General features: G+C 41.1%; 2 long non-coding RNA genes across 2 annotated transcripts; both read left to right on the plus strand.

Annotated features, from left to right (window-relative positions):
- Nucleotides 1-826: 826 nt before the first annotated feature.
- Nucleotides 827-2,290, plus strand: LOC135097804 (uncharacterized). The gene is made up of 3 exons (XR_010266140.1): nucleotides 827-914; nucleotides 1,481-1,587; nucleotides 2,218-2,290. It is a non-coding gene; the product is annotated as an uncharacterized LOC135097804 (long non-coding RNA).
- A 19-nt stretch (nucleotides 2,291-2,309) lies between these two features.
- LOC135097805 (uncharacterized) lies at nucleotides 2,310-7,782 on the plus strand. The gene is made up of 3 exons (XR_010266141.1): nucleotides 2,310-2,435; nucleotides 6,342-6,399; nucleotides 6,811-7,782. It is a non-coding gene; the product is annotated as an uncharacterized LOC135097805 (long non-coding RNA).
- Nucleotides 7,783-8,065: the final 283 nt, after the last annotated feature.

Below are 8,065 nucleotides of genomic sequence, written 5' to 3' on the forward strand. Positions count from 1 at the left end.
CCATTTGAACACACAATGCTGCTAGTTGTGACAGAGCTGACTGGAGAGTCCTGGGTGTGGGGCATTGGAGGAGTATGTCGTCAGCATAGATGAGGACCTGGGTGCCTTGCGGGAAGGAACAACGCGCAATTTCGTCCATTAAAACGTTGAAAAGCATTGGACTAAGGACTCCACCTTGTGGTGTTCCAAGCTCAAAGACTTCCTCAGAGGAGACTGCACCTTGAAACCAAACCTGTGCTGTTCTATTGTAAAAATAGTCCCTGATCCATCCTAATAATCTATCTTTGACACCTTTGAGAATGAGTTCCTCCATAATAACATCTTTGTTGGCCCTGTCGAAGGCACCCTCGAGATCAACGAAAGCTCTGCAGGTAGCATCCTTATTTATCAGGCACTCAACAAAACAATGACCTGTGGAATGACCTTTTAGGAAGCCATGTACATTGCCAGAGAGTACATGGCCCACCTTATATATAAGCCTGTTCAATATTACCCATTCTATCACCTTACACAGACAGCTCTGTTATTGATATATAGTCCGAGTTGGCCACCTCTCTTCCTGCTGCTGTAAAAATGGTCTATGCCTAGTAAATGGAGTCATTATTAAAAGGATGGGAATTTTGTATCACTTTCTTGAATATGTAAGGGAAAGAGATGATTTGGGCCCAAAGCAAAAAATCATGAAATAGCCATAAACTTAATATGTCTTTACTTATTAATAGCTTTCGTAATTTTTAATGGCTAAAAAAGAAAATTTCCAAGTTTTAAAGGGGAGATTTAATATATAGGCAAAAACAGTACCCATTGCAAGACGGTTATATGAACTGGCAGCCATTGTTGATGTTTGCATTGCTTGCTGGGGCCAGGAGAATTCCACGATTACAGCTCAAATAGAAGATAATTACTGTCCCTGAGTATGTGTGAAGTGAGAGATGAAGTATACCTTACAGGCTAGTGGAGAATTATAAAAGAAACATGCCTTGGATATGAGAAAAGTCCAGTTATAGAGGTTCCCTCAGAGTCTTCGTCAATTCCAGAATGTTTAATTATATTTTATTTATTGTATTGTTGGAGGCGACTTGAAGGGCGCGGCGTAGTAGTGGAGTGACAGGCAAGGGCATTTAAAAACTACAGTACAGACGTATATTTCACCACCAGAGGACAGGACACAGTTACCTTAAGCCTCGGAAGTTCCCACAGAACACCCTAAGCTTGATATAGCTGTCACAACGAAAAGGAAAGAAACATAAGTGTGAATGAGAATACATAATACCATTCAGTAACGACTCCCAGCACCACCCCACAACGCTCAGACCAACACCACCCACACGCCACCACACCCACCTCCCTGCTGCCGTGACGCATTATTTAGGGCCTTGCTAAGAATCATCTTCCCCAAGTGGTTTAGTAATTCTAGATGCAAGGAAAGAAAAGGCAGAAAGATGATTATTGTTATTTTTTATCTCTATTTTCTTTGCAGGAGTGAGTGAGGCAGGATGAGTCTGATGGATGCTTAGGCTGAGAGTCACGCCGCAGGGTCAGTGAGGGGTACGGCCGGCAGTATGGTGACTTTTACGGCGGCGGCAGGTACGGCTAAGGTGGTCATGTAAAAAAATAAAATAACCAGCAGAGGAAAGTAGAATAATTGCTTAAAAACTCAATAAATATGATGAAAAGTAATGAGAGTTTTGGGAATATGGTGGTAATCCTTGCCTAATAATTTCCAGACACTGACTGCTTGTTTCTGGGCAGAGTGTGATGCCTTATCAAGTTGTTACCTACAGAATGAAGGGACCGCCACTGAGACTAATGAACGGAATTAATCTTAATGCAAACATCAAAAACACTAGTGCTATTTCAACATTATCCAAAAAAAAAAAAAAAATCAAATAAACAGCAAGAAAAGAAAAGGCTTAAAATCAACAAAATAAGACAAAAAAGTAAAGAAGATTCATAAAAGAACAGGAGACAATTTCTGTATGTTCAATGATTCAAAACTTCCCAAACCTATTTATTTATTTGTTATTATTATTATTATTATTATTATTATTATTATTATTATTATTATTATTATTATTATCATTATTATTATTATTATTATTATTATTATCATTACTATTGTTGTTGTTATTATTATTATTATTATTATTATTATTATTATTATTATTATTATTATTATTATTATTATTATGTCATTAAAAACTTCCTCCTCTTCAGGTCATCACAGGAGTACTCATGTGACAGAAGCAGCAGTGGGGGGCGGTCACAGGGGAGAGGGCTGATGTCGAAGCCATGGGAGGGGGAGATGGTGCCTGGGAGTGGCAGGGTGGCTGGCCAGGCGCCGCAGGGGACGGCCACTGCTCCGGACATCATGGCATATGGATAACCTGGAGTCTGAACTGCCACTTAATATTCTCAACGCTGTGCTGACTAATGTAAGTCTGGAGAGGGGGTGGGGGGTGGTGGGTGGCTTAGAGTGTGTTATGTAAGTGTGTGTGTGTGTGGGGGGTGGTCATTGTTAGGGTGTTGAGCAGTGTGGGTGTGGAGGTGGTGGTGTGTTGGGTGTTGGTGCCTTGGAGTGTGTTGCATAAAGGTTGGGGGTTAAGCTTGGTCTTTGTAGGTGATGTTATGGTAATTGTGGGTCTGTTTGATGATCTTATTTAAGTATCAAGGTATATTTTTTTTTATTCATTGATATTCTGTCTATTTCTTTATTTATTTATATATTTTTATTTCTTTATTTATTTATTTATTCTTTTTAATTTTCACAACTTTAAGGAAGAATTAAATGTTTTGGTTTTTCTCAACAAACAGGAGGAGGCAGTAGACACCTGCCGAAACGATAATTACTCCCAGTGAGGTCTAAAGCACTGTTCAGGGGGTGCTGTGAACTTATCATTAAACCCAGCTGTGACCTCACTGAATGTTTCCCTTTGTGTCTCACAACACAAGGGGGTAGTCACAGCCTGCCCTCTAAAGACAACTCTCTTCCTCCACACAAAACTACAAGCATCTAATAACACACACACCCTTCACTCAAAAAATTTTAAAATCATGGCAACTCCTACACCAGCCTCGGAGTCCCCATCTGGGGAGGGGACCATAAATGTCCCCAGGTCGGACTGCCTTTCCGTCGACGACCGTAAGTGTCTTGACACCCCCCTCAACTTTTTCTTCATTAACTTCTGCAACATTCGCGGTCTAAGATCTAATTTTCAATCTGTAGAACACCACCTCTCCTCTTCTAAACCTCATCTTCTTTTCCTCACTGAAACTCAGGTGTCTGAGGCAACTGACAGTAGCCCCTTTTCTGTTCCCTCCTACTTTCTCTATCCTCATTTTCGATCCAAAGCTGGATGCTGCGTTTATGTGCGCAATGACTTAACCTGCTCTCGTGCCCACGCTCTTGAATCTTCCGAGTTTTCCACCATCTGGCTTCGACTACAGAGTCATTCTCATACTAAATTTATCTGTGCTGTATACCTCTCTCCTAACTCCTCTGACTATAAGAAATTCTTTGACTACTTAACTTCCAAAGTGGAGCACATTCTGACCCTCTTCCCTTTTGCAGAGATCTCCATTCTTGGAGACTTCAATGTTCACCACCAGCTTTGGCTTTCCTCTCCCTTCACTGACCATCCTGGTGAACTAGCCTACAACTTTGCTATCCTCCATGACCTAGAGCAATTGGTGCAACACCCTACTCGTATTCCTGACCGTCTTGGAGATACGCCCAACATTCTTGACCTTTTCCTGACCTCTAATCCTTCTGCTTATGCTGTCACCCTTTCTTCTCCGTTGGGCTCCTCCGATCACAATCTCATATCTTTATCTTGTCCTATCACTCCAATCCCTCCTCAGGATCCCCCTAAGCGAAGGTGCCTCTGGCGTTTTGCCTCTGCTAGTTGGGGGGACCTGAGGCGGTATTTTGCTGATTTTCCTTGGAATGACTACTGCTTCCGTGTCAGAGACCCGTCTTTGTGTGCTGAGCGCATAACAGAGGTGATAGTGTCTGGCATGGAGGCGTACATTCCTCACTCTTTTTCTCGTCCTAAACCTTCTAAACCTTGGTTTAACACAGCTTGTTCTCATGCTATACATGATAGAGAGGTGGCCCACAAAAGGTACTTAAGCCTTCCTTCACCAGAATCTCATGCACTTTATATTTCTGCCCGGAACCATGCCAAGTCTGTTCTCCAACTAGCCAAAAACTCCTTCATTAACAGAAAATGTCAAAACCTTTCAAGATCTAACTCCCCTCGTGATTTCTGGCATCTAGCCAAAAATATCTCCAATAACTTTGCTTCTTCTTCTTTCCCTCCTCTACTTCAACCAGATGGCACCACTGCTATCACATCTATTTCTAAAGCTGAACTCTTTGCTCAAACCTTTGCTAAAAACTCTACCTTGGACGATTCTGGGCTTGTTCCTCCCTCTCCTCCACCCTCTGACTACTTCATGCCTCGAATTAAAATTCTTCGTAATGATGTTTTCCATGCCCTCGCTGGCCTAAACCCTCAGAAGGCTTATGGACCTGATGGGGTCCCTCCTATTGTTCTCCGAAACTGTGCCTCCGTGCTTGCACCTTGCCTAGTCAAACTCTTTCAGCTCTGTCTGTCAACATCTACCTTTCCTTCTTGCTGGAAGTTTGCCTACATTCAACCTGTTCCTAAAAAGGGTGACCGCTCTAATCCCTCAAACTACCGTCCTATTGCTTTAATTTCCTGCTTATCTAAAGTTTTTGAATCTATCCTCAACAGGAAGATTCTTAAACATCTATCACTTCACAACCTTCTATCTGATCGCCAGTATGGGTTCCGTCAAGGACGCTCCACTGGTGATCTTCTGGCTTTCCTTACTGAGTCTTGGTCATCCTCTTTTAGAGACTTTGGTGAAACTTTTGCTGTTGCCTTGGACATATCAAAAGCCTTTGATAGAGTCTGGCACAAAGCTTTGATTTCCAAACTACCCTCCTACGGTTTCTATCCTTCTCTCTGTAACTTCATCTCAAGTTTCCTTTCTGACCGTTCTATTGCTGCTGTGGTAGACGGTCACTGTTCTTCTCCCAAATCTATTAACTGTGGTGTTCCTCAGGGTTCTGTCCTGTCACCCACTCTCTTCTTATTATTCATTAATGATCTTCTAAACCAAACTTCTTGTCCTATCCACTCCTATGCTGATGATACCACCCTGCACTTTTCCACGTCTTTTCATAGACGTCCAACCCTTCAGGAGGTAAACATATCACGCAGGGAAGCCACAGAACGCCTGACTTCTGATCTTTCTAAAATTTCTGATTGGGGCAGAGCAAACTTGGTATTGTTCAATACCTCAAAAACTCAATTCCTCCATCTATCAACTCGACACAATCTTCCAGACAACTATCCCCTCTTCTTCAATGACACTCAACTGTCCCCCTCTTCTACACTGAACATCCTCGGTCTGTCCTTTACTTATAATCTGAACTGGAAACTTCACATCTCATCTCTAGCTAAAACGGCTTCTATGAAGTTAGGTGTTCTGAGACGTCTCCGCCAGTTTTTCTCACCCCCCCAGCTGCTAACTCTGTACAAGGGCCTTATCCGTCCATGTATGGAGTATGCTTCACATGTCTGGGGGGGTTCCACTCATACTGCTGTTCTAGACAGGGTGGAATCAAAAGCTTTTCGTCTCATCAACTCCTCTCCTCTAACTGACTGTCTTCAGCCTCTCTCTCACCGCCGCAATGTTGCATCTCTTGCTGTCTTCTACCGCTATTTTCATGCTAACTGCTCTTCTGATCTTGCTAACTGCATGCCTCCCCTCCTTCCGCGGCCTCGCTGCACAAGACTTTCTTCTTTCTCTCACTCCTATTCTGTCCACCTCTCTAACGCAAGAGTTAACCAGTATTCTCAATCATTCATCCCTTTCTCTGGTAAACTCTGGAACTCCTTGCCTGCTTCTGTATTTCCACCTTCCTATGACTTGAATTCCTTCAAGAGGGAGGTTTCAAGACACTTATCCACCAATTTTTGACCACTGCTTTGACCCTTTTAGGGACTGGCATTTCAGTGGGCATTTTTTTTATTAGATTTTTGTTGCCCTTGGCCAGTATCCTTCCTACATAAAAAAAAAAAAAAAAAAAAAAACAATGAGCCAAAATGAAAATAGCATTGCATCACGATATATCCTGTTCATTATTATTCAAACCATATCTTTGCATCAGCCTAAATGTTTCTGGTTTCCTTTCCTCTTCTGCATCTGTTTCCTTCTTTCCCTCTCCTCTCAGCTAACAAAGGTCATCTTGCATAGGCTGGGTCAGGTTCCTTGGGTGTGTGGGTTGTAACTCTGTCTCCTCACAGAAAGAAGAGGCACAGTGGGCAAGACTGGGAAGGCAGACAGAAGAGGAGGATGGACTGGGTGAGTAACAGCAGTACTAGTAGAAGTAGTAGTAGTGATAGTTTGATCATAGTACAGATAGCAGTAAAATATCTAGTTGTGTTATTAGTAGTAGTAGTAGTAATAGTAGAAGTAATACCAGTAGTAAAGGTAGCTTGGTCAAAGTAGTAATGGTAATAATAGTGACAGCAGGATGTTATTTAACTGTATAAAAGAAAGATTAAATCCATATATAAAACTTAATGGCAGGACCAGTAGCAGCAGCAGCAGTAGTAGTATTAGGAACTATAACAATTCACTATATAAAACAAAAAGCACCAAAGTAATATAACATCAACAACAACAGCAACAGTAGCAGTAGTAGTAGTAGTAGTAATAGTAGCAGCAGTAGTAGTAGCAGTAACAACACTAACTCCAACACTTTACCAACAGGACGGCCAGTACTATGGGTCTGGCTGTGGCATCCTACCCACCCCCCAGATGCCCCCACGCTAACTGCCCTGGCGCAACCCTAACATTGGCCCTGCACACTCCTGGGGTGTGGTTGGGGGCTTTGTACTGGGGCGGCCAGGGCGGGGGCAGGGTGGAGCGACAGGGCCGGGGTACAAGATGAAGAAAACGTTGCCGGCTAAGAAGAAAATAGGAGCTAAGGAGGTTAAGACAAGTGGTGGTGGTGGTGGTGGTGCTGATGGTGGTATGAAACCAAGAATAAGACTGCATCATCAGTCTGATGATATTTGGAATATCAATTATTTAACTTCTGCAACACCTGAGGACAAGACAGGAGCCAGGTAGGAGGGTCATAGGATGCCAGTTGGATGTGGTGAAGGATGTTTTTTGTCTGGGAAGGATAATGAGGAAGTGAAATTGAGTTGCTGATTTGTAGATAAAATGATAAAAGATGAATAAGTGAAATGAAAAAAAAAATGTGTTTTGGAATATATAGAACAGTGGGGCTTAGTGTGTGTGTGTGTGTGTGTGTGTGTGTGTGTGTGTGTGTGTGTGTGCTGGGGGATGTATCTTTGTTAATTAGAAAGAATATAAGAGATGAATATAATGGTGGGATATATAGCAATTTTTTTTAGTTCAGAAGAAATAAGTTTGGTTTGAGTTTATATATGAATGGGAAAAGGCTAAAAGAGAGAGAGAGAGAGATTTATAATGAACTGAAATGTAAAGCAGTACAAAGCTGTAAAAGAAAGGGATTGATGTTTAGTTTAGATTAATTTGCGTAAAGTAGAGTAAAAAAAAAAAATGATGTGTTTTGAGTTGATGTATCAGTGTAACCTAGAAAATGGAGGAGAAATTATTGTTTCTTTAAATTTTATGTCATTGTAAACTAGAAAATATAAATAGTTTTTTTTCATTCTATAGATCGTTATAAAATTGAAAAATAATATAGCAGTGGTGTTTATATATATATATATATATATATATATATATATATATATATATATATATATATATATATATATATATATATATATATATATATATATATATATATTATGCCATTGTAAACTAAAATAAATATAGAAGTAATGTGTTAGATTTTTTGGTTTGGTACATTAATTTCACGGTTAATCAGTTTATACTTCCTGTTGTCATCCTTGTCCTGTTCAGGGTGTGAGTGGGCCAAGACCTGCTACAACTCTTCTGCTTGTATGGCAAAAGAAAGTGGCAGTTT

Source organism: Scylla paramamosain, unplaced genomic scaffold (genome assembly GCF_035594125.1).
Source record: "Scylla paramamosain isolate STU-SP2022 unplaced genomic scaffold, ASM3559412v1 Contig32, whole genome shotgun sequence".
NCBI classification, from domain to species: domain Eukaryota; kingdom Metazoa; phylum Arthropoda; class Malacostraca; order Decapoda; family Portunidae; genus Scylla; species Scylla paramamosain.